Source organism: Bos mutus, chromosome 1, assembly GCF_027580195.1.
Source record: "Bos mutus isolate GX-2022 chromosome 1, NWIPB_WYAK_1.1, whole genome shotgun sequence".
Lineage (NCBI taxonomy): Eukaryota > Metazoa > Chordata > Mammalia > Artiodactyla > Bovidae > Bos > Bos mutus.
The window spans coordinates 155143999-155170474 of NC_091617.1; the positions used below are offsets into that span (position 1 = coordinate 155143999).

General features: G+C 42.4%; 1 protein-coding gene across 13 annotated transcripts in view; it reads right to left on the bottom strand.

Moving 5' to 3' along the window:
- Positions 1-26476, bottom strand: part of PCBP3 (poly(rC) binding protein 3) — a 231907-nt gene that overhangs the window by 140569 nt on the left and 64862 nt on the right. For all 13 annotated transcript variants that reach the window (XM_070378020.1, XM_070377990.1, XM_070378010.1 and 10 more), the window contains exon 2: positions 4198-4234. The gene's annotated coding sequence lies outside the window, so the exon portion shown is untranslated. The remainder of the gene's footprint in view (positions 1-4197; positions 4235-26476) is intronic.

Consider the following 26476-nt stretch of genomic DNA (forward strand, 5'->3'; position numbering starts at 1 on the left):
CGCGTGGGGGCAAAGGGGGGAGGAGGCGGTGACACACAGCAAACATGCAAAACCAAGAGGGCACGGGGTCCTGGAGCCTGTGAAAGGATACAACGTAAGAAGCTGCAGTGCTCAGCTCCCCAAGGAGAAAGATTTTCCACCAGATTTGGCGAGGCAGAGGCCACATGATGGAGCAGAGACGCAGCCCTGCTGGGAGGGCCAGATGGCCATGGCGCTTGGCCCCAGCAGAAGCGGAGGCTGAGTCGGATAGAAGGCTGCTTTTGTTGTGTGTGTGTATGTGTGTGTGTGTGTGTGCACGCGCATGTGTGTGTGTGAAATAGTATTTGCTGTACAACCCTTTACATTTTATTTTTAACAAAATTACAAATGTACCTAGTTTTGAAAGTTAGAGTTCCACAGAGCCGAAGGTTACAGTGTCGCCTGCCGTCTCCCCACCTCGGCCCCATAGGCTCTTGCTCTTTTATCTTTTACCCTCTTGCTATTTCTCTCCCCAGTTCTAACGATCAGTTTGTATGGCTCTTCTTGAAGCCAGGATCTTGTGTGTCATCCACTAGCTGCCTCCACCCCTCCCTCTCCCCATCCCTCTAAGTGTTACACCTCCGTCCGCCATCCAGCCGGGACCACAGGCAGTTCACTCCTCACACTGCACCTCCCTCCTAGACATGCGAGTCCTGGAATAAAGGACGGCCTCCCATAATTTTCTGTGTACTTATTGTTGATTCACCTCCAGACTCTTGCCAGGGATCCGTGGCCATCTGACCCCAACACCAGCTCCTCTGGGAGCCCCATCTTCCTGCTCCTCCATCCGAATGGCAGAGCCCTAAGGTGTCCCCTTACATACACACATACATATAGTCGCTAGCTGCTGCTGCTAAGTCGCTTCAGTCGTGTCCAACTCTGTGTGACCCCATAGATGGTAGCCCACCAGGCTCCCCCGTCCCTGGGATTCTCAAGGCAAGAACACTGGAGTGAGTTGCCATTTCCTTCTCCAATGCATGAAAGTGAAAAGTGAAAGTGAATGTGAAGTCGTGTCAGACTCTTAGCGACCCCATGGACTGGAGCCCACTAGGCTCGTCTGTCCATCGGATTCTCCAGGCAAGAATACTGGAGTGGGTTGCCATTTCCTTCTCCAGGGGATCTTCCCCACCCAGGGATCAAACGCGAGTCTCCTGCATTGCAGGCAGATTCTTTACCTCTTTACTGACTGAACTAGAAGAAAAGCCCTGCCTGCTCCCAAAAGCCCACCCCAGGTTCCTGCTGTTCCGGAGGCCAACAGAGCTGGAACTGGGGTCACTGGCTCCATAACCCACTTGAGTGTGGCCATACTTCCCGCTTGGGATCGTCTGTTCTGCATGTCCCTGGCCACTGATTCACCCTCCGGTCTTCAGCCAGGGTGGGGAAGGGGTGTGTCTCATTGTGGGAGGGGCCGAGTCTTAAATAGGCTTTCCACCGTCTTACTTCTCTCCCTGGATTACCAGGCGCCTTCATCAGTTGAGGCTGAAAGCTGATGACAGGAGAAAGCGGAAGAAGAAAGGTTGGAGGCACAATAAGGGCCTCAGATAAAAGCAAACCTTCTAGGAGTCGGGGCAGGGTGAGGTACTTGATCAGTCTTAGGGCCGTTTGGTCCCTGGCAGCAGCAGGACAGAGGCCGGACAGGAAGGACCGGGTGTCTGTGTACAGGGCTGCCCCGTGAACCATAGGCTGAAGGCGGAGGGGTAACCAAGAAGGACATGGAGTGGGGGTCCCGTGGCAGGGCCCTGTCTGTATTCGTTGTTGGTGAGTTTTAAAGTTCTTTTCCATATTTTCCAGTTGTGTAGTGAAGGTAGTCAATTTAATGCGGGGAGGGGGGCGGGGGCGAGTTTGAAAGCAAATAATCATTCTCAGTATCATGAAGAATAAAAGACTAGAGTGAATAAAATGTCACCAAACATTTGTGATCATGATTCCTTAATTCCCTGATCCTAGAGCGGTCGATGGCCCAGTCTCCAGCCCGGAGGGGAGCCAAGTGCCTGTGGAACAAAGCGGGTCAGGGGCCCAGCAGGGTCTGAGCTCAAGCGCACGGAGATGGAAAAAGGCCCATCTGCAGCTGCTCCACGGCACTAAGTTCTCAGAAGACGTGCAAATGGAAAACCGCATTCTTCCTGGGCCACCGTCCCCTGGGAAACATCTGGGGCAGATGAGCTCCGTTCTGGCTCGTCAGCCCCCTGGATCCCACAGGAAGACGCAGGCGGCTTCACCAGAGACAGACATATCTGTTCCAACCAGCTCAGAGCTCCTAACGGTTCCCTCCCTACCCACAGAAGGACAGGTACCCTATGAAAAACCTGCGCCTTGCCTTAGCCAAGCCTCAGGGGAGCCCCCAAATAAGCCACAGTCCCTGGAGCCACCGTTCTGCCGGGGTGCTGGCATCCTCAGCGCCCACATTCGGCCCATGGACTGTGCACACGCGGACAGGGAGGTGCCTGGCCAGCTCGCCCCACCCAAGCATGCTGCTGTGTCCAGAACTGGTAGCCGGGTCTGAACCAACGTTTCCTGCATGCCGGGGTAGATATGTGGGCAACAGCAAAGTCCAGAGGAGAGAGGCCCAGCACACACAGGGTGCTGTTTATATGCCTGAGTTCCACAAGCCTTTCCTTGGAGATTTCTGTGAAAATTAGATCCAGATTTACACAATTACAAAGTTGGTCCCACGCCAGCAGGGATCTGGATGTCCTCTAAGAACCAGGTATTATAACAGCTTTAGTCTGAAACAATTCAACACACAGAGGAAAAAAGACCACCCAGCTCCCTGCTCCCACGCTCAGCAGCACAGCTGTCAAGGACAGAGATGTGTCTGCCCTGCCCTCCTCCCCGGCCCCGCCCCTTCATGCTCTCGGCTCCCTTAGGCCTGGAGCCCTTCCCCCTCCACCACCCACAGGGCCGGTTCTGATGCTTCCTCCAAGGCTCTGCTCAGATGCTCCTTTCCAGGGCTATTCTGACCACCCATCAGTGCCTCCAGACCCCAATTTTTCTCTGTTCGTTCCCAGAAAGCGTCACCACCCGGCACACTTATTACTCGTATGTTTTATAGGCCCCACGAGAATGTAATAAAGAAGGCTGTGATTCCAGAAGCATGCCCAGCCCATCACAGGCATTCTGTCAATATTTGCTGAACAAATGCATCAAGGTCTTTGCTCAAGCAATCTGTAACCTAAGAACTTTTCTCCTCAAATATTGTTCATCTGGTTACCCACCAGCCCAAAGCCCCCTGTGCACGTGCTCTCTGACTCCTTGCCCCTGTCTCTCATGTCTCCCGAGGGGGCTGCTGGCAGCAGGCCCCGGAAGGTCATAGTGGCGCTCTAGCGCTCTCTGATCCGGATCGGGTGAGCTCAGGACCACTCGGAGCTGTGGTGAAGGTCACCAAAAAGGGCAGATACCAAGTTTGGAGCCCACATTCTGTCATCAAGGCAGCTCCCAGTTATCCTGCCATCGCTGGATATGAGTGGATGTGAGCTCATGAGGTCAGAGGCTTCACCTCAGAGCCCCATCTCACCACCGACAAGCACAGTGACCAGTGATGTTGCCTCCCAAGCCTTGGAAAGTGAACAGAAGGACAGCACCACCCCCCAGGGCAGGGCAAGGGGCTCGGAGGAGCAGAACGGGCACAGAGCAGCCGCCAGCATGACCACAGCAGCCTTCCCAGCAAGGCCACTGAAAACTTTTAGAAAAATGAAGGCATCTTAAGGATAAATCTAAAAGGAATCCTTTTAAGGTAGTTTTGCAAAACTGGAGTCACAGCCACAAAGAAATGTCCTTGGGGCCTGGACGTGACACCATGACGGCCACAGTGCATACTGGTCACTGCTGGAATCTGGGACAAAGGCACTATCTGCTTGGCCCAGGCTAACAACTGGTTCTCAGGCCCCTGCTGGACATGTAGTCAGGTGACTCTGGAGAAGGTTTTTAGAAAAGAAGCAAACTACCTCTTTTAACTTGCTGGCTCTCCAGAAACCAGAGGGAAATGACACACACCACTGACAGGACGCTGCACCTGACCTGTGATGGGGCCCTTGTGGGACTTGAGGTCAGGCCACAAGGAGAGTCAGCAAGACACATGGCTTCATATGTAAGCAAGACTTCACAACTCAACTGATGTGGGAAGAATCACTCAGTTTAAAGACGTACCTCTCCAAAGGCATCACAAGAAGCGCTACTTACATGGAACCATGTGAAGAGCTTCCCTCTGTAGGCAGCCCTGTAAACAGGTTAAAAAAATTATTATAACTGGAAATCATGGTAGAAAATAACTCAAAGAATGCTCCATCATCTTAGATATCAAATTTTATCAAACTAAATAAATGTTTTAAAAGAATGTAGCCATGAGTCAGTTATTTAGAAGGCCAAAGATAGTCTCCAGGAAAAAGAATTCCGTGAAAGATGGTTGGATTCTAAACTGAGTCTGGAACTTGAAAGACACCAGTAACCACTCAGAGTGCAGTCTCCCCTGAACCCTGGCCCACAGTCCTAACCCTGGTGGAAGTCTGGGTGGCACTGACTCCTACAGCCCTTGAGGTCTGTGGCAAGCAGCAAGGAGAAGAGCACAGTGAGGTGTAGACAGGACCCCCCACCGCAATCCCCACCCACATGGTTTCAGCTCCAAGTTGAAGAACGCTGTGCCTTAGAGCAGGACCTTGGAGCCCAGCCTGTGCAGACTCCCCGGCAGGTAAACAGCTCTGCTCAGGCGACTCCTCAGGGAGCCCTGGAGCATTCATCCAGGGAGGACTGAAGGCCAGTGGAACTCAGGAGACATCCACTTCTGGCATGACAGCGAGGAGGAACCAGGTGGACTCTCCAGCCTCAAACAATGAAGAAACAGACAGAAGACATGAGACAGGTGCTCAGCGGTGGGACAACAGGCAGCACAGAACAAGGAGCCTGAGGGGGAAACACATGGGATGCGTACTGGCTGCGCAGAGGACAGCTGGGAAGGTTTCAAGGCCATGGCGCCAGAAGGCGGACCCAGGCAGAGTCAGGGGAGTCTTGAGGTGAGGAAACAGCTGAGGTTCAAGGAGGCAACGGCAGCGAGAACCAGCAGGGTAGAAGACCAGAAAGGAGAGAGCTAAGACGTGCTCTTGAGACCAGTGGGGATGCACCTGACTCTTCACCAGGACACTGGTCAACCTGTGTAACTGAGGCCAGGGAACACGTGACAGCAAGAAGCAGAACAAAGTGTCGCCATCACTGGCACAACCTCAGGAGTGGACCTCACTCCCACCAACTGGACCAGGGAACCTACGACACGGGGACCACTGGGCCGGGCACTTGGGAGAGCACAGACAACTAGGTGCTGCTGCTGCTGTTGCTGCTGCTAAGTCGCTTCAGTCGTGTCTGTGCGATCCTGTAGATGGGGGCTAAACTTTCCAAGCAACGAGTCCATTTCAAGAGGAAAATCTAAAGTAAATAAAAAGGCATAACCCAACAACATACAATCATGTCTTTTGTTCATTTAAAAAATACCAGGGATGCAAAGAAGCATAAGAATATATCTCATATGGAGGATAGTTGATCAATAAGAAAAGGAACCAGAAATTACCCAGGAAATAATTAGCACACGCAGTCCCTAAAACAGCTACTATAAACACATTGTACATGTTCAAGAAGATAGAGGAAAGCATAGCATGTAGGAGAGACATGAAAAGCATTTTTTAAAAGACCCAAATTAAACACACAGAGAAGAAAAATACGTCTGAAATGAAAAATACACTAGATGGCATTAACATCACATTAGACACTAGAAAGGAAAGATTAGTCAGTGAGCAGACAAAACAATCTGTGAAGACAGAAATGATCTAAAATGAAACACAGGGAAAGATTCCCTCTTCCCTAAAAACACTGAAATACTTGTGTAATTGAACACTTGGGGCAGGGGTGGAGAACAGGATGGGACAAAATGTATTTAAAGATATAATGACTTTTTTTTTCAAAAATTGATGAAAATTATGAATCCATAAATTCAAGGTCAACAATCCCCAAGCAGAAGACAACATGAAGGAAATAAAATCAAGGTTCAAGGTATATTATAGTTGACTTACCCAAAGAGAAAATCTTCAAAGCAACCAGAGGGAAAAAAAAAAAGTATGTTCAGAGGAACACAGACGTGGTGGACAAGGGCTTTCCAGAAACAATGCAAGCCAGAAGTCAATGAAATACCATCTCAAAGTAATGAAGGAAAAAGCTACCAACCTGAAAAACTATATATAGTGAAAATAACTTTCAAATCAAAAGCAAAATGAAGATTTTTTTCCCAATAAACAAAAGCTAAAATAATTCATCACCGACACTTCTAAACTACAATGTTAAAGTAAGTCCATCATACAAAAGAAAAATTATATCAGAATAAAATCTAGATCTACAGAAAGAAATGTAAAGCACTGGGAACAAAATTCATGAATAAATATAAGAGGCTTTCTTCTTAATTTATAAGATTGTTTTAAAAGATAATGGACTATATAAAGCAAAAATAATGACAATGTATTGTGTGGTTTAGAGCAGTGTAGAAGTAAAAATATCATGACAGTAAGTAACATAAAGGTCAGGAGAAGTGAGATGGAAGTATATTGCTGTTGGGTTTTATACTGTAAGTGAACTTGTATATTATTTGAAGACAGACAGTGATAAGAATATACACAATGAATCCCAAAGAAACTAATAAAAACGAAGTAGTGATATAGCTAATAAGCTAGTAAAGGTGATACAATTCATCATAAATAGTACTTGACACAAAATAAGTCAAAAAAAGAGGACAAGAGGACCTAACAGCACATGGGACCAATAGAAAACCAATGGCAAAATTATGAATTTAAGTTCAATCATATCAATAGTCATATTAAGTATGTGCTAAGTCATTTCAGCCATGTCCAATTCTTTGTGACCCTATGGACTGTAGCCCACCAGACTCCTCTGTCAATGGGATTCTCCAGGCAAGAATACTGGAATGGGTTGCCATGACCTCCTCCAGGGGATCGTCCTGACCCAAGGGTCGAACCTGCATCTTTTACATCTCCTGCACTGGCAGGTGGGTTTTTTACCACTAGTGCTACCTGGGAAGTCCCTTGTTATGTATAAATGGTCTAAAACAACCTCGTTAAAATACAGAAATTTTTAAGATTGGATAAAAAAAATAGGACCTCACTACAATATTTATAAGAAACACACTTTAAAAATAAATGTACAAATAGATTAAAATAAAAGGGATGGAAAAAGATGTACCACTCTAATCCTAATCAAAAGGAAGTTGGAATGACTATATTAATATCAGAAAAAATGAGGTTTCAGTGCAAAGAATTTTATCAGAAGTAAAAGAAAAAAGGCATTACATAATAATAAAGGGATCAAAACAACTAGACAGAAGATTAGTAAGAGATACAGGAACAACAGCACTATCAAACAACACCATCGCCCACCATCACATAACTGGCATTTAGAGAGCACTCCATGCAATAACAACCCAAGATACATCCAAGTGTTGGGGAGGACCTAGAGAAACAAGCACTTTCATTTATCACTGGTGAGAATTTAAAACTGTGCAGCCTAAATGGAAAACAATTTACCAGTTCCTCAAAAAGTAAAACACGGAATTATCATATGACTTGGCCATTCTATTCTTAGGTATATATCCAAAAGAACTAAAAGAGAGACTCAAACAGACACTTGTTCAAAGCATCATTACTGACAATAGCCAAAATGTGGAAACAACTCAAATGTCCATTAACAAATATGTCCAAATAATGGAATATTCTGTGGCCATAAAAAGCAGTGAAGTGCTGATACATGCTACAACTCAGATGAACTTTGAAAACATTATGTTCAATCACAGAGGTCACATACTGTATAATTCCATTTACAGGAAATACAATAGGTATTGTATTGAATAGGTAAATCCACAGAGATAGAAAGAGAATTAGCAGTTTCCAGGTTATGGGGAACAAGGAATATGGAGAGTAATTACTTAATGGGGATGTGGTATTCCCCTGAGGTGGTGAAAAAGTCTGACTTTGAAATGTCTAAGACTGGGTGGTGGCTGCTCGACACCGCTGAATTCACTGAACTGCACACTTTCTAATGATCAATTATGCATGACACGAATTTCACTTCAGTAAAAAGAAAATAAATATAACAAAGGAATTTGAGAAACTATCGCATGCCAATAAATGGAATTCTTAGAAAAATAAAGCTATCAAAACTCACTCAAGAAAAACCAGATAACTCTATAAGTATTCAAGTTAAAAATCTTCCTACCAATAAAATAGCCAATCCAGATGGCTTCAATGGAAGAAATACTCAAGGAAGAAATAATAGCAGTTTCTTACTAACTTGTCCTGAAGATGGAATGTAAGAAACCACTAGACAAATCCTTCTGTTAGGCAAGAGTTAACTTGATGCCAAAACCCAAAAAAAAGAAACTGTAAGTAAACCAATATTCCCCATATATATAGATGAAAAACTCTTACATTTAACATATGTAATCATACAATATAAAAAATATATCATAGCAAAGTGGATTTCTATCTAGAAAAGCAACTGATTCTATACCAAAAAAAACACACAAAAAACATAAAAACCAATGTACAGGCAACCTCATTTTATTGCACTTCATTTTACTGTGCTTCAGATATTGGTTTTGTTTTGCTTTTTCTTAACAAATTGAAAGTTTGTGCAACCCTGCGTTAAGTAAGTCTATCAGTGACATTTTTTCCAATAGTGTTTGATCACTTCATGTGTTTATATCACATTTTGGTAATTCATGCAATATTTCAAACCCTCCACCAATACAGAGATTACCACTTGCTGAAGGTTCACATAATGATTAGCATTTTTGAGCAATAAAATATTTTCAAGTTAAGGTACACATTGTTTTTTAGGCATAATGCTATTGCACACATAATAGACTAGAGCATAGTGTAAACATTAAGTAAGTTGAAGCTCCAGTATTTTGGTCATCTGATGGGAACAGCCCACTCATTGGAAAAGTCGCTGATGCTGGGAAAGATTGAGGGCAGAAGGAGAAGGGGACATCAGAGGATGAGATGGCTGGGTGGCATCACTGATGCAATGGACATGAACTTGGGCAAACTTTAGGAGATGGTGAGGGACAGGGAGGCCTAACATGCTGCAGTCCACGGGGTCACAAAGAGTCGGACGTGACTAGGCAACTGAACAGCAACAACATACTGTAAACATAACATACAAGCACAGGGAAACAAAAAAATTCATGCGACTCTTTATTTCAATATTTACTTTATTGCTCTGGTCTGAAATCAAACTCACAGTATCTCGGAGGTATGCCTGAAATTGTTTATGGACCATATAAACAGAAAAAAAGAAAAACTATACATGACTTCAAAGATGCAGACAGAAAAAGCCTTTGACAAAATTCAATACCACTCATGAAAAAAAATCCTCAGCAAATTTGGAATAAGAGCACTTTATGAACCTGATAAAGGACCTCCAGTAAAAACCTACACATAACATCACACATATGGGTAAAAGACTGAACACTTTTCCTCTAAGATCAGGGACAAAGCAAGAACGTCCCCTCTCAACACTTCTATCCCACAGGATGTCAACTGCACCAAACTCATCTATCATTTCAACGTGATTTCAATCAAAGTGAAAGCAGGCTAAACAGGCAGATAAGGTCATCTGGTATTCCCATATCTTGAAGCAGTTTGTTGTGATCCACACAGTCAAAGACTTTAGCGTAGTCAATGAAGCAGAAGTTGATGTTTTTCTGGAATTCCCTTGCTCTCTCTATGATCAAACAGATGTTGGCAATTTGATCTCTGGGTCCTCTGCCTTTTCTAAATCCAGTTTGTACATCTGGAAGTTCTCAGTTCATGTACTGTTGAAGCCTCTCTTGGTGAATTTTGAGCATTACTTTGCTAGCGTGTGAGATGAGTGCAATTGTGTGGTAGTTTGAACATTCTTTGGCATTGCCCTTCTTTGGGACTGGAATGAAAACTGACCTTTTCCAGTCCTAGGGATATAAAATTAATTCAAAATATATCATAGACTTAGATATAATAGCCACAATATAAAGCTAAGAAAAGCCAAAGGAAAGAATAAGAGAAATAAGAATAAAAACAGACCTCCAGTTTTAAAAAGAATTCATGAGTATGATATAAAAACATGACGTCTTTTATAAAAAGAAAAAAACTGATAAGTGGGATGTCATGGAAATGTCAAACCTTTGATTTTCAAAATACACATAAAAATGAGAAGTCGAGCTATAAACTAGGAGAAAATATTTGCAAAATAGGTACTCCATTAGGGACTGTACCCAGAATATACAAAGAACTCTCAAACTCAATAAGAAAACAACCTAATTTTTTAAATGGGCAAAATATGTGATCTATTCCTTCACCAGAGAAAGTATGTTGATGGCAAATAAGGACACAGAAAGATGGGCTGATGAGAAAAGAGGAAAGCACACCAGCCAGACCAGCCAGAACGCAGCACGGGAGCGGAGCATGCGTGCAGGTCACGTGGAGACAACTCTTCCAAATCCTGAACGCCAAAGTGAAAGAAGTAGAAACAGAGACCAACCTCCCAGAGGGAGACAGTGCGCCAGGGACAGGCAGCCCAGGTTGGATCAAGAGCTCCCAGCAGCTTGTGCAACACAGGACGGGGAAGCACGGGGCCCTGGGGAGGTGAGCAGGGTGGGCACACAGCAGGGGCCTGGGGCAAGAGCACTGCATTCAGGCAGCTCTGGCCACAGTTTTCCCCCAAGGAGGACTACACTGCCCCAAGTGAGCCCACCAGTCTATAGCCACAAAGACTCTTTCTCCACTGATGATGACTCTGGTAATGCTGGTGGTTTCACAGTGGGATACTCTTGCAACTGCAGATCCTAGGAATCTGCTCATGGTTCCCATTTTTACTAAATGGGAACTCACACCAAGAGAGATCTCAATAAAGGAAGAAGAGCAAATGCACTGCTTTTACCCAAAACTAAATCCGCCATAGCAAAGATATGACTTCTAGTGGACTGAATTCTCCCAGTTTGGGGGATGGAGTGTCTCCTTAACTCACCCCCTCCAACAGAGCACATTCAGAGCCCTGCAGTGCCAACATGAAGACAGGGTAACTAGAGTTTAAAAGAGCTTCTAGGGGGAGGACGGGCAAGGATGACTCAGCTCCATTTCTATCATAGAATCCACCAGTGCAATTACTGTGTCCAAGTAATTACACTCCTGGTGATGGTCTCAGCAGAAAAGAGAAGGAGGTGGCAGGGGGTTGAACTTCTTTACTCCTCCACCTCAAAAAATAGCATCTCAAGGCCAGTGCATGTTGGTGACATGATCACCAAGGAACCAGAAGCCAAGACCCCAAAAGGCCCTCACCTGACCTCTACCCAGCATTGTCCTGCATGCCATGCCGGGCACACTCCCTTGCCTGGGAGAGCATGTTTTTACCTTGTCCACATACCCTTGATAGCAAATTTCCTCTGCTTAGAAGGTCAGTGTTATGCTCACAGCACTCATGCACGTCCTGAGATAATTTTTGTTTTATTTTCCTATTTACGATCGATCACGCTCAATATATGTGAATATAGATGTGCATGCCCACATTTCAGTCTTTTTAAGTTATGTTGATGGACTTCACTCACTACTAACAAGCAAGAATTTATAAAAGGATTTTGTTTCGATCTCAGCACATGGACTTATTAAATTAAAATTTTAAACTACAATTTTTACTATCTCACTTTTCTGAGTGGGTCACTCTCACTACCAGAATCAGACCCAAGAAATCTGCTAGGCCTCTCACCAAGGTATTGAAGTCGCCAAGGCAATGGCACCCCACTCCAGTGCTCTTGCCTGGAAAATCCCATGGACGGAGGAGCCTGGTGGGCTGCAGTCCATGGGGTCGCTAAGACTTGGATACGATGGATCGACTTTACTTTCACTTTTCACTTTTATGCATTGGAGAAGGAAATGGCAACCCACTCCAGTGTTCTTGCCTGGAGAATCCCAGGGACGGGGGAGCCTGGTAGGCTGTCGTCTATGGGGTCGCACAGAGTCGGACACGACTGAAGCGACTTAGCAGCAGCAGCAGCAAAACACATTTACTAGACTTTCTAGACAACAACTCCCCAAATATAAGCACTTCTATTAGTGGTAGAAAGTTAGTTCTGCAGGCCCCTACCCTGGACCTTCCAGGGGAGCACATGCCAGGCAACAGCAAGTCCTGGAAGGGACAGAGGCCGTGTGCTCAGCCCTGCTCTTTACAACAACGACTGCAGATCCTTGCAGGACACACGCTTGCTCTCTGTGTAGCAAACTTAGGAAGTGCAGAAAAGCACAAGAAATATACTGGGTTGGCCAAAAGGTTCATTCAGGTTTTTCCATAACATCCTGAATGAACATTTGGCCAACCCAGTATTTAAAAGCATCTTCAATTCCCACACAAAAGCAATGACAGCAGCAGAGGGTATTTTCTTCTGGTAGTTTCTCATTGTAACATTCACATATTTTTAAATGAGGCAGAATATATATGCTTTCAGAACAATGTAATATGTCTGTGTCTATAATATTTGCAGAAAATGTTCACAACAGCTTGTTTTAGCTTTTAAACTGTTTATTGAGGGGCTTCCCTAGTGGTTCAGCAATAAGAATCCTCTTGCTAATGCAGGAGACGTGGGTTCAGTCCCTGCATCTGGAAGATCCCCTGGAGAAGGAAATGGCAACTCACTCCAGTATTCTCGCCTGTGAAATCCCATGGACATAGGATCCTGGCACACTGCAGTTCATGGGGTCACAAAAGAGTTGGACATGACTGAGTGACTAAACAACAGCTGTTTATTGAAATTCAAAGAAATATGTCTACGAAAATCAAACATCTATTATTTGAAGTTACTTGTGCTGCTTTTATGCCTAGAACAATGCTTCTGTATATCAAAGATCAGGCTAATTTTCACATAATTCTTCTCTAACTAAAAAAAAAAAAAAAGACTTCCCTGGTGGTCCAGTGTCCCCAAAGCAGGGGATATGGGTTGGATCCCTGGCTGGGGAACTAAGATCCCATATGCCATGGGGAAACTAAGCCTCACGCCACAACTGGAGAGCCTACACACTGCAATGAAGACTTAGGACAGCCAAAAGCAAAAGGATAATATGTATCTATATAGTTTCTCCTATCGGAGAAGGCAATGGCACCCCACTCCAGTACTCTTGCCTGGGAAATCCCATGGAAGGAGGAGCCTGGTAGGCTGCAGTCCATGGGGCCGATAAGAGTCGGACTCAGCGACTTCACTTTCACTTTTCACTTTCATTCATTGGAGAAGGAAATGGCAACCCACTCCAGTGTTGTTGCCTGGAGAATCCAAAGGACAGAGGAGCCTGGTGGGCTTCCATCTATGGGATCGCACAGAGTCGGACACGACTGAAGCAACTTAGCAGCAGCAGCAGCAGTTTCTCCTATGAGTATAAAAGCAATGAATGTTCACTTCAGAAAATTCAGAAATGTATGAAAACACGTTTTAGCAATGATCCCAGTTCTCAGAAACAAACAATATAACCCTTTGGTTGCACCTCCTTGAAGCCTTTAAAATACACACACACATAGACCTTTATTTTTTGTCAAATATGCTGTTTTTACCTGTGTTTTGACTTCATATTCTGGGCTCATTTTTCCATATTATGAATCATTCCTATAAACATTAATTGCTGCCTAATAATCCATTGTGTGTATAAGTCCAATAACTGATTTACTAAATCATCTATTATTGGGCATTTGGGGTGCTTCCAATTGTTATTTATGTAAATTAATGATGTAATGAACATCCTCTATACATAAATGTAATGCTTATCTGATTGTTGAAGATAAGTTCTTAAGAGTAGAATTTTAAGCCAAATGCCTGATTTTTAAAGCTTGTGATACACAGGACAATGAGCTCTCCAGAAACTTGTCTCCCTTCAGTCACTTTCTGAGACACAAAATAGTGACATCTCAGAGTCTGATCTCTGTGATTCCTTGCCAAAACTCCTTTGTATAAACCTTCTCAACATATATGCCAGCAAGACGGTCAGAGAATGAGGTGCATGCAATTGTCCACTAATATGGAGGCCTGGCACCTTTTCATGGTTGTTGGTATCTGTGCTCCTTTTGTAAACCACCTGCTCAATAATCACCAGCAAAGCAACTAGATGAGAGTCGATGAAATTTGTGAGGATTATAAAAAGGACACATAACTAATTTATGGCCAAAGATTCAACAAGTTTAAGTAAATCTATTGTAGAAAATATGAAATTCATGTGTTTTTAATATTAGAATTAAACATTTTTAGTAACCTAGTAATAACTGAATTGAATTGGGATGGAATCAGTGTGAACTGAGGGCTACCACAAACACCCATGTGCAGCTCCAGAGTCAAGATTTTAGCCTCTAACACTACTTTCCACAAAAGGAAAAAACATCCTTTGCTGTTTCTTTTTGTTTCTATGACTGAGGCAGGAGGTAGCAGAGAGCCTAAAATTGACAAGTGACTCAAGAAAAAAAAATACAAAATCTGAATAGAGATAGGTATAGATGATATAGTATATAGAGCTATATCTATCTCATCTATAGAGATATATCTCTATATACTATTACTATACTATAGATATACTATACTATACACTATAGTGTATACTATATACTATATCATCTCTATCTATGTATATAGATGATATACAGACATTTCAATGGAAGAATCTAGAAGAGAGACATTTATAGCAATGCAAATTTACCCCAAGAAGCAAGAAAGATCTGAAATAAACTACCTAACCTTATACCTGAAGGAAGTAGAAAAAGAACACATATAATTGAAAGCTATTAGAAGGAAAGAAATAATAAAGCTCGGGGCAGACATAAATGAAGTAGAGACTAAAAAAAACCAGGAAAGATGAATGATAAATGAAACTAAGAGCTGGTGCTTTGAAAAGGTAAACATAATTGATAAACCTTTAGACAGACTCATCAAGGAACAAAAAAAGAGAAGAGCGTAACTATGAAAGATCAGAAATGAAACTAGAGAAGTTACAACACCACAGAAATAAAAAAGATCACAAGAGACTGCTATAGTAAACGAAGTGCCAATAAAATGGAAAACCTAGAAGAAATGGACAAATTCCTAGAAATGTATGATGTCCCAAGGCTGAACCAAGAAGAAATAAAAAATATGAACAGATCAATTACCAATAATGAAATTGAATCAGTTATTTAGAAAAACCCTCAACAAAAAAAGTCTGGGCTAATCAGCTTCACAGGTGAGTTTACCAAACATTTAGAGAAGAGTTAACACCTATCCTTCTCAACTGATTCCAAAAAAACTGCAAAGGAAGGAACACTTCCAAACTCATTCAGTGAGGCCATTATCACCCTGACACCAAAACTAGAAAAACATATCACCAAAAAAAGAAAATCACAGGCCAATATCACTGATGAACACAGATAAAAAATCCTCAACAAAATACTAGCAAACCAAATTCAGCAATGTCTTAAATGGATCATACACCACGATCAAGTGGTATGATACACCCCAGGGATGGAAAGATGGGTTAATATCCACAACCAATTAATGTGATACAACATATTACTAAATTGAAGAATAAGAATCACATGATCATCTCAATAGATGCAGGAAAAGCTTTTGACAAATTTCAATATCCAATTATGATAAAAGCTCTCTACAAAGTGGATAGAGAGGGAATAAAAATAAAAGTCATATATGACAAACCCACAACTAACATCATATTCAACAAGGAAAAGCTGAAAGCATTTCCTCTAAGATTAGGAACAAGACAATATTCCCATTCTCACCACTTTTATTCAATATAGCATTGGAAGTCCTAGCCACAGTCAGACAAGAAAAAGAAATCAAAGGAGTCTGAATTGGAATGCTGAGTGCCGAAGAACTGATGCTTTTGAACTGTGCTTTGGCATTAGTTTGAACATAGTTTGAACATGCTTTGCATTGCCCTTCTTTGGGATTGGAATAAAAACTGACCTTTTCCAGTCCTGCGGCCACTGCTGAGTTTTCCAAATTTGCTGGCATATTGAGTGCAGCACTTTCACAGCATCATCTTTAAGGATTCGAAATAGCTCAGTTGGAATTCAATCACCTCCACTAGCTTTGTTGGTAGTGATACTTCCTAAGGCCCACTTGACTTCGCATTCCAGGATGTCTGGCTCTAGGTGAGGGATCACACCATTGTGGTTATCTGGATCATGAAGATCTTTTTTGTATAGTTCTTCTGTGCATTCTTGCCACCTCTGCTTAATATCTCCTGCTTCTGTTAGGTCCATATCATTTCTGTCCTTTATTGTGCCCATCTCCGTATGAAATGTTCCCTTAGTATCTCTAATTTTCTTGAAGAGATCTCTAGTCTTTCCCATTCTATTGTTTTCCTCTATTTCTTTGCATTGATCACTGAGAAAGGCTTTCTTATGTCTCCTTGCAATTCTTTGGAACTCTGCATTCAAGTGGGTATATCTTTCCTTTTCTCCTTTGACTTTTGCTTCTCTTCTTTTCTCACCTATTTGTAAGCCCTCCTCAGACAACCACTTTCCCTTTTTGCATTTCTTTTTCTTGTGGATAGTCTTGATGGTCCTGCGCAATGTCACAAATCTCCATCCATAGTTCTTCAGGCACTCTGTCTATCAGATCTCATCACTTGAATCTATTTGTCATTGTACAATCATAAGGGATTTGATTTAGGTCATACCTGAATGGTCTAGTGATTTTCCCTACTTTCTTCAATTTAAGTCTGAATTTGGCAATAAGGAGTTCATGATCTGAGCCACAGTCAGCTCCTGGTCTTGTTTTTACTGACTGTATAGAGCTTCTCCATCTTTGACTGCAAAGAATATAATCAATCTGACAGCAATAACCAGCAATATAATCAATCTGACCAACCTAGACAGCATATTAAAAAGCAGAGACATTACTTTACTGACAAAGGTCCATACAGTCAAATGATGGTTTTTCCAGTAGTCATGTATGGATGTGAGAGTTGGACCATAAAGAAAGCTGAGTGCCAAAGATTTGATGCTTTTGAACTGTGGTGCTGGAGAAGATTCTTGAGAGTCCCTTGGACAGCAAATCATAAAGGCAATCAGTCCTGAATATTCACTGGAAGGACTGATATTGAAGCTGAAGCTTCAATACTTTGGCCCCCTGATGCAAAGAACTGACTCATTGAAAAAGACCCTAATGCTGGGAAAGTTTGAAGGCAGGAGAAGGGGACTACAGAGGACAAGATGGTTGGATAGCATCACTGACTCGACTGACATGAGTTTGAGCAAGCTCCAGGAGTTGATAATGGACAGGGAGGCCTGGTGTGCTGCAGTGCATGGGGTTGCAAAGAGTTGGACACGACTGAGCAGCTGAACTGAACTGAACCATATGATTCAACAATTCCACTTCTGGGCACTATCTAAAGAAAACAAAACCACTAATTAGAAAAGATATATGCATTCCTTGTTCACTACAGTATTATTTACAACAGACAAAATATGGAAGAAGCCTAAGTGTACATCAATAGATGAATAGATAAAGAAGATGTGGTACATAAATACAAAGGAGGGACTTCCCTGGTGGTCCAGTGGCTAAGACTCAGTGCTCCCAGTGCAGGTGTCCAGGTTCAATCCCTGGTTGGGGAATTAGACCCCACATGCCACAATTAAAGATCCTACATATCCTATCGGAGACTGAAGATCCTATGTGCTGCAACTAAGACCTGGCACAGCCAAATAAATAAAAATAAATATATATTTGAAAATAACATATATTTTAAAAAATAAATAAATGGAATATTATTTGTGACAGCACTGACAGACCTAGAGAGGATTAAGTAAAAAAAAGTCAGAGAAAGACAAATATAGTATGATTTCATTTATATGTGGACTCTCAAAAAACGAAATGATTAAACAAACAGAAACAAAATCATAGATATAGAGGGCAAAAGGGTGGTTGCCAGAAGGGAGGAAGGAACGGGAAGGAGAGAAATAGGTGAGAAAGATTAAGCAGAACTAACTTCCAGTTGCAAAATAAATGAATCACAGACACAAAATGTACAGTGTGCGGAGTATAGTCAATAATTATGTATATATTTGTATGGTAACATATCATAACTAGACTTAGGGTGATCACCTTGAAATATACATAAATACAGAATCACTATGTTGTGTAACAGAAACTAACATGGTACTGGAGGACAATTATATTTCAAAAACAAACAAAGACAGAGAAAAAGAAATCAGATTTGTGATTACCAGAGGCAGGGGTTTGGGAGGGAGAGCTGCATGGAGTCAAAAGATACGAACTTCGAATTACGAGATAAAGAAGTACGAGGGGTACGATGTACAACAGGATAAAAATAACACTGATGTACGTTATATGTGAAAGTTGTTAAAAGATTAAATCCTAAAAGTTCTAATCACAAGGAAAACAATTTTTTAAATTTTTTTCAATTTTGTATCTATATGACATGATTGATGCTCACTAAACATACTGTGATAATCATTTCATGATTAAGTCAAATAATTATGCTGGGTACCTTAACTTGCACAGAGCTGTATGTAAATTTTCTCCAAGTAAAACCGGAAGAAAAATAACCCCAAAAATGTAATAAAATAAAAAATACAAAAATTGCAAATCACACACAAAAAAAGAAAAATAAATTGGACTTGATCAAAACTGAAAAGTGTTGTGCCTCAAAGGAAACTGTAAATAAAGAAAGGGAGAATATAAGCTACAAAACGGGAGAAAACTTCTATCTGATAGGCATCCAGAATACATAAAGAATTACAATTCAGCAATAAAAAAGACAACTCAATTAAACAACAGGAAAAAGATTTGAATATACATGTCCCCAGAGAATCTATATAAATGGCCAATAAGCAAGTGAAAAGATTTGAAGCATCATTAGTCATTAGGGTATATATATGTGCTCAGTCACTCGGTCATTTCTGACTCTCTGTGACCCCATGGACTGTAACCCACCAGGCTCCTCTGTCCATGGGATGTTTTCAGGCAAGAATACTGGAGTGGATTGCTGTTTTCCTCCTTCAGAGGATCTTCCTGACCTAGGGATTGAACCCATGTCTTCTGTGTCTCCTGCATTGCAGGCAGATTCTCTTACTGCTGAGCCATCAGGGAAGCCATAGTCATTCAGATCAGATTAGTCGCTCAGTCGTGTCCGACTCTTAGTGACCCCATGAATCCCAGCACGCTAGGCCTCCCTGTCCATCACCAACTCCCAGAGTTCACTCAGACTCATGTCCATCGAGTCAGTGATGCCATCCAGCCATCTCATCCTCTGTCGTCCCCTTCTCCTCTCGCCCCCAATCCCTCCCAGCATCAGAGTCTTTTCCAATGAGTCAACTCTTCACATGAGGTGGCCAAAGTACTGGAGTTTCAGCTTTAGCATCATTCCTTCCAAAGAAATCCCAGAGCTGATCTCCTTCAGAATGGACTGGTTGGATCTCCTTGCAGTCCAAGGGACTCTCAAGAGTCTTCTCAGTTTGAACACCACAGTTCAAAAGCATCAATTCTTGTGCGCTCAGCCTTCTTCACAGTCCAAATCTCACATCCATACATGACCACAGGAAAAACCATAGCCTTGACTAGACGAACCTTTGTTGGCAAAGTAATGTCTCTGCTTTTCAATATGCTATCTAGGTTGGTCATAACTTTCCTTCCAAGGAGTAAGCGTCTTTTAATTTCATGGCTGCAATCACCATCTGCAGTGATTTTGGAGCCCAGAAAAATAAAGTCTGACACTGTTTCGACTGTTTCCCCATCTAGTTCCCATGAAGTGATGGGACCAGATGCCATGATCTTAGTTTTCTGAATGTTGAGCTTTAAGCCAACTTTTTCACTCTCCACTTTCACCTTCATCAAGAGGCTTTTTTTTAGTTCCTCTTCACTTTCTGCCATAAGGATGGTGTCATCTGCATATCTGAGGTTATTGATATTTCTCCCGGCAATCTTGATTCCAGCTTGTGTTTCTTCCAGCCCAGCATTTCTCATGATGTACTCTGCATGTAAGTTAAATAAACAGGGTGACAATATACAGCCTTGACGTACTCCTTTCCCTATTTGGAACCAGTCTGGCTAATGCAAATGAAAACTCACAATGATAGACTATGTCACACCCACCAAAATGGCTATAATCAAAAAGACTGACAATAACAAGTGTTAGTGAGGATATGCAGAAATTAGAACCCTCATATAATATTGGTGGGAAATATTTTTTCTGCCATTTTGGAAAACACTCTGGCAGTCTGTCAAAAAGTTAAATATATTGTTGCCCTATGACTCAGCAATTTCACTCCTATATACTTAAGAGAATGAAAAATATACATTCATACAAAAACCTGTACATCAAGTTCATTACAGCATTAATCACAATAGCAAAAAAACAGAAACAATCCAACAATCCATCAGTGGATGAAAGGGTAAACAAAATGCTATATTCATAGGATGGAATATAATTCAGCCATAAAAGGGAATAAAGTACTAATACATGCCACAACATAGGTGAACCTTGAAAACATTATGTTTAGTGAAAAAGTCCATGTACCACATTCTATATGATTCCATTTATATGAAATGTCCAGAATGGGCAAATCCATAGAGATAGAAAGTAGATTAATGGTGGGGAGGGACTGGAGAAGGGGAGAATGGGAGGTGACTGCCAATGGGTATGAGGTATCTTTCTGGGTTGTAGAAAATATTCTGGAATTAGATGGTGATAGCTGTGATAGATGCACAGCTCTGTAAATATGCCAAAAATCACTCAATGACAAACTCTAATCAGGCAAATTTTATGGCATGTGAATTATATCTCAAATCAAAAAATAAACATAGTAGACTCTATATACTTACAATGAAGAATAAAGAGTTGTCAACATTTTGCTTCATTCACTTCAGATTTCTATTTAAAATGCTTTCAGATGCCACTGAAGCCCTACACCCTACTGATAACCTCTCCTTCTCTATAGGAAAGTAATGACATAATCTAAACACACTACTCACATTCAGGTGTTTATACCTCTACTGGCTGTGTAAGTATGCAAACGCAAAGACACCACACAGCACCCATACTTTTATAACTTGGTTTTTCACAGTCAGCATTGTTACTGAGATTTATGCATCTTGATATGCAGAGATCTGATTCATTTCTTTTTAACAGAATAATTTTTGACAGTGTGAAGAAAACAAATGTTTGGATCCACTTATTGAGGCCAGTGAAAGAGGAGAGTGAAAAAGCTTGCTTAAAGCTCAACATTCAGAAAACGAAGATCATGGTCCCATCACTTCATGGGAAATAGATGGGGAAACAGTGGAAACAGTGTCAGACTTTATTTTGGGGGGCTCCAAAATCACTGCAGATGGTGACTGCAGCCATGAAATTAAAAGACGCTTACTCCTTGGAAGAAAAGTTATGACCAACCTAGATAGCATATTGAAAAGCAGAGACATTACTTTACCAAAAAAGGTTCATCTAGTCAAGGCTATGGTTTTTCCAGTGGTCATGTATGGATGTGAGAGTTGGACTGTGAAGAAAGCTGAGCGCACAAGAATTGATGCTTTTGAACTGTGGTGTTCAAACTGAGAAGACTCTTGAGAGTCCCTTGGACTGCAAGGAGATCCAATCAGTTCATTCTGAAGGAGATCAGCCCTGGGATTTCTTTGGAAGGAATGATGCTAAAGCTGAAACTCCAGTACTTTGGCCACCTTATGCGAAGAGTTGACTCATTAGAAAAGACTCTGATGCTGGGAGGGATTGGGGGCAGGAGGAGAAGGGGACGACAGAGGATGAGATGGCTGGATGGCATCACTGACTTGATGGACGTGAGTCTGAGTGAACTCTGGGAGTTGGTGATGGACAGGGAGGCCTGGCATGCTGCGATTCACGGGGTCGCAAAGAGTCAGACACAACTGAGTGACTGAACGGAACTGAACTGATTGAGGCCAGTTGTGTAGTTCCCAGTGTCTTGTTACTACAAACACTGTAGGACCATGTCCTCAGGCACTCGTGGGACCTTCTAGAACAAATGCTGAAATGGCATTGGTGAGTCCTACTAGGTGCACATTGTTAACTTCACTCATGTAACCAAATCAGTCTCCAAAGTGGTTATACCAACCTGTACTCTTAACAGCAAGGTGTAAAAGTTCCCATTTACCCACACTTCACCGATACTTATTAACTGGCATCATGCTTATCAATCTGATGAGTAGAAATGGTCTCTCACTGTTTTCATTCACATTTCATAGATTAATAGAAAAATCACAGTTTTCATACATTTATAACCTTTATGACTTCCTCATTTGGGATTTTTTTAATAGCCTTTATCCACTGTAAGCTTATTCTTTCTAGATCTTTGATGTCAATCCTTTTCAAGTTATATGACTTTCAAATGTATCTGCCTGTCTGTACTCTGTCTTTTAATTCTATAAATATCTTCCGCCACACAGATGACTTTTCTACTTCATATAGACAAATAAACCAGTCTTTTTCCTTACAGTTGGTTCTTGGTTTAAGAAATTCATCTTCAACCAGATGTCAAAGACAGTCTTCTGTCTCCTGTAAATTTCAGTTTTGCTTTTTACACTCAGGATTTGATTCTATCTAGAATTCAGTCTCATATATAAAGCATTTTCTATGGATCTAATTATAATCTTTACCATAGGAGTAGAAGATTATCCCAGCAGTTCCTCTGCCCATGGATTTGTAGTGTAACCTTGTAAAGTATGAATTCCTTTGGGCGTAGGGTGTGGGGGAGTATGGACGTGGTTGGGTGCGGGCATATCTGAGTGTGTGAGTATGTGTATGTGTAGGTGGGTGGGTCACTGTGGGTGCATGTGGGTGTATGGGGGGTATACGGCTGTGTGTGATATGAGGGTGTGTGAATATGTTCCCTACTCTGTTGCACTGGCATATTTGTCTGTCCCTGGTCTAATAATAAAGATATCAAATATTACACTTTTATAATAAGCTTTAACATTTGAATGGGTAAGTCCCTTTTATTTTTCTTCAAAAGTAATTAGTATTTAGATCCCTGATTCTTCTACCTGGATTTTAGAATCGGCACTTCCAAACCCACGAGAAGACCTGTCAGGATTTGATTTTGCAGTTAACTGACAAATGTCATTTTAAAATACTGATTATTCACACTATTAACAAGACCCTGATGCTGGGAAAGATTGAAGGCACAAGGAGAAGGGGACAACAGAGGATGAGATGGTTGGATGGCATCACTGACTCAATGGACATGAATCTGAGCAAGCTCCGGGAGTTAGTGATGGACAGGGAAGCCTGGTGTGCTGTAGTCCATGGCATCGCAGAGTCGGATGCAACTGAGCAACTGAACAACAACAAGATACAGTTAATACTGTTTATTTATGCCGACTATTTTCATTTTTTGATCAATCCTATCAAAGATTGAAAATTTTGTTTTCTTGACAAAGGCCCAGCTTTTTATTACTCGTACTTTTCTTTGTCTTACAAGTTTCTGTTCTTACTGCTATAATTTCCTTCCTTCTACTTTCTTTTGCTCTCCTGCCTTAAGGCGAACACTTACTTGATCAATTCTGAGTCTTTATTCTTTTCAAGCACTTAACTCTCAAGACATACACTTCCCTCTAAGTACTGCTGGTCCCACAAGACTTCGTTTACATCTCTGGAGTCAGCCAATCTAAATACTCCCATTGTCACTTCCACTTTAACTTGAAAGATTTTAATGCTTCTTAATGGCTACCCACTCCAGTATTCTTGTCTGGAGAATCCATGGACAAGGGAGCCTGGTGAGCCATGGGACAAGGACCCCTGCAGTCCATGGGGTCACAAAGAGTCAGACACAACTAAGTGACTAACACAAATGCCAAATACATAAACTTTCTTTCTTTACGCTTTTATAACTGAACTCTGACTTAGCTTCATTTGGTCAGAGAATGTACCCTGAAAGAATGTGAGATTTACATTATGACCAAATACAAAGTCAGACTTTGAAACTGTTTCACATGCATTTAGAACTTATGTATTCCCTAATGGCTGCATTCTTTTTCATATGACCAAGAAATAAAGTTGTTCAAATCTTGAACACTTTACTCACGTGTGTATTGGATCTATCAGTTCCTGAGAAAGCAACATTAACACAGTCCATATGACGGCAGATTTATCAATTTCACCTTATAAATCAGCCAATTTTCCTATATAACATTTTAGTTATTACAAATATATAAACTCAGAATCAATCTGTCTTTATCACAACTATTTTCTTTTATCATCATAAACTACATCTTATATTAAAAAGCCTTCTATCTTTACATGTATTCATCTGACACTAACCCCAGTTTTAAGTGCCTAGTACATTTTCTTTATATAAATTATCAAACTCTCTCCCGGGTGATTTTATTAAAAGCATTTAAATGAATTTGTTATTGTGTCATTCAAATCCGGTCTTAAGAGCCATATGTCCTCATCAGCTCTCTGGGCACCCTGAAACACAGGATTTCCCAGAGGACTGGATGTAGGTTTGAGATAAGCAGTGATGTCAGGGAGACTCCAAGGCCTCAGCTCCATCAAGTCAGACATGAGGGCTGCAATGGAAGCTCAAGAGTTCAGCTCTGGACCTGTGAAGTCTGAGATGCTCATGAGCCTTGCTAGTGGAGACGTCAGAGAGACAGACAAACAGTCCAAGGTGATGGGGAAACCCCGGTGGCAGTTGTCAAACAGAGAGTGGGTAAGACCTGGAAGGAGTGAGGGAAGTTGGGGCACCAGCAGCCACACTGAAGAGACATAGGGGTGAGGGCAGAATGGTCTCCACTGGCTGTGGAGGCCACCGCCCCTCCAGGGGAAAGACAAAGCAAGGATGAGAAACGTGAAACATCCATATCCTCCCAACCACAAACTGAGACACACTACAAACGCAGTGAGAGTTTAACACATGGCTCTGGGCAAGCCCCACTGGCAGCTGTCCTGGCAACAGCCCCCGTCCCCAAGCCAACCAGGAGCACTCAACAGACAAAGGAAGAAAAGAGAAATCTGGGCGGAGCTGGGACAGCAGGCTTGGGAGGAGTGATTCTTGGGATGAGTGACTGAAGCAGATAAAGAATCAGCTGGTGAGGAAAGGCGTCTGCATGTGACTACAGGGCACGTAGGCGAGCTGGAGCTGAACTGGCTTGAGGGCTTCTGCTGCCCCTGGCCAGGTCCATGTGGATCAGAAGTCACACGGCCCTCCATCTTTAGAGTCATCCTCACTGCCACTGTCGTCTCTGAGCCCACCAGCTAGGTGATGCATACCCTCAGCCCACGGGCCCCTCGTGAGAGGGCAGGATGGCAGCAGCCGAGAGTGGTCCTGCTGCACTGGACTCCAGGAAGGCGGCTCGGGGGCCGGGCAGGGGGCACAGCCTGGAGGAGCCCACTGTGTGGGGGAGAGGCCATGCGGCGCCCTCATGAGAGGAGCGGATGTGGGGGCACAGCAGCCGTGATGCAAGGCAGGCACGTCTCCCTGCCCAGCTGAGGTAGCAAGCAGTGAGCTGCGGTGTTCACAACAGGCTGCTTCCTTCTGGGCAGGCCAGGAGAGCTGCGTGGATGGATGAGAGCACTCTGCCAGGCCCAGGGGGAAGCACTGACACACAGAGCTCAGGGGGCAGTCCCAACAGAGGGAAAGCAAGAACAAGGTCAGAGCTCTGTCCAGTTTGGCTGGAACACAGACGAAGTGAAGGGGTGAAGTGGGGGTTCCACCGGAAGCACAGGCTGCAGCCAAAGCCAGAGGCCCCATAGTGTGTGGAGCATGAACTCATGAGCCTGGGTTTTTCCTGAAAGATTCAGGATGCCAAGGACAACTTCTGATCAGAAACCAGGAGTTTCAGTTTCCAGACATCTGGAATTATGTTACCATTGGAGTGATTTCCTAAAGTCCAGATGATACATTCGTCCCCAGACTCCATCCAGACGTCTGGAATTATATTATTATCGGAGTAATTATAATACATTTGTCCCCAAACCCCACACAGTGCCAGAAGATGACCTGTGTATTTCACTGCAAAGTCACCAATATTTCAATGTAAATGATACAGAAGCAACTCTCCCTAAAATGGATCCTTATAATCAGTATATGAATGTAGATTCTGAAAGTAGCTCAAGCTAGAAAGACGCTGACCACAAACCAACATTCACACTGCCAACAGAAGACATGGAAACAGCTTGCTTGGAAAAGAAAGAGTTCACAGTTGTCCTGCTTATCCGCAGTGGCTATGTTCCAAGACCCCCGGGGGATGCCTGAAATCATGAGAGGAGTGAGCCCTTTGTATAGTATGCTTTTTCCTAAACACACAAACCTATGATCAAATTTAAGTGATAGTTTAGGCACAGTAAGAGATTAATAATATCTAATAGCTTCTCCAGTAATTTTTATATTTTTTCAGCCCAAACCTAGTCCTGAATCT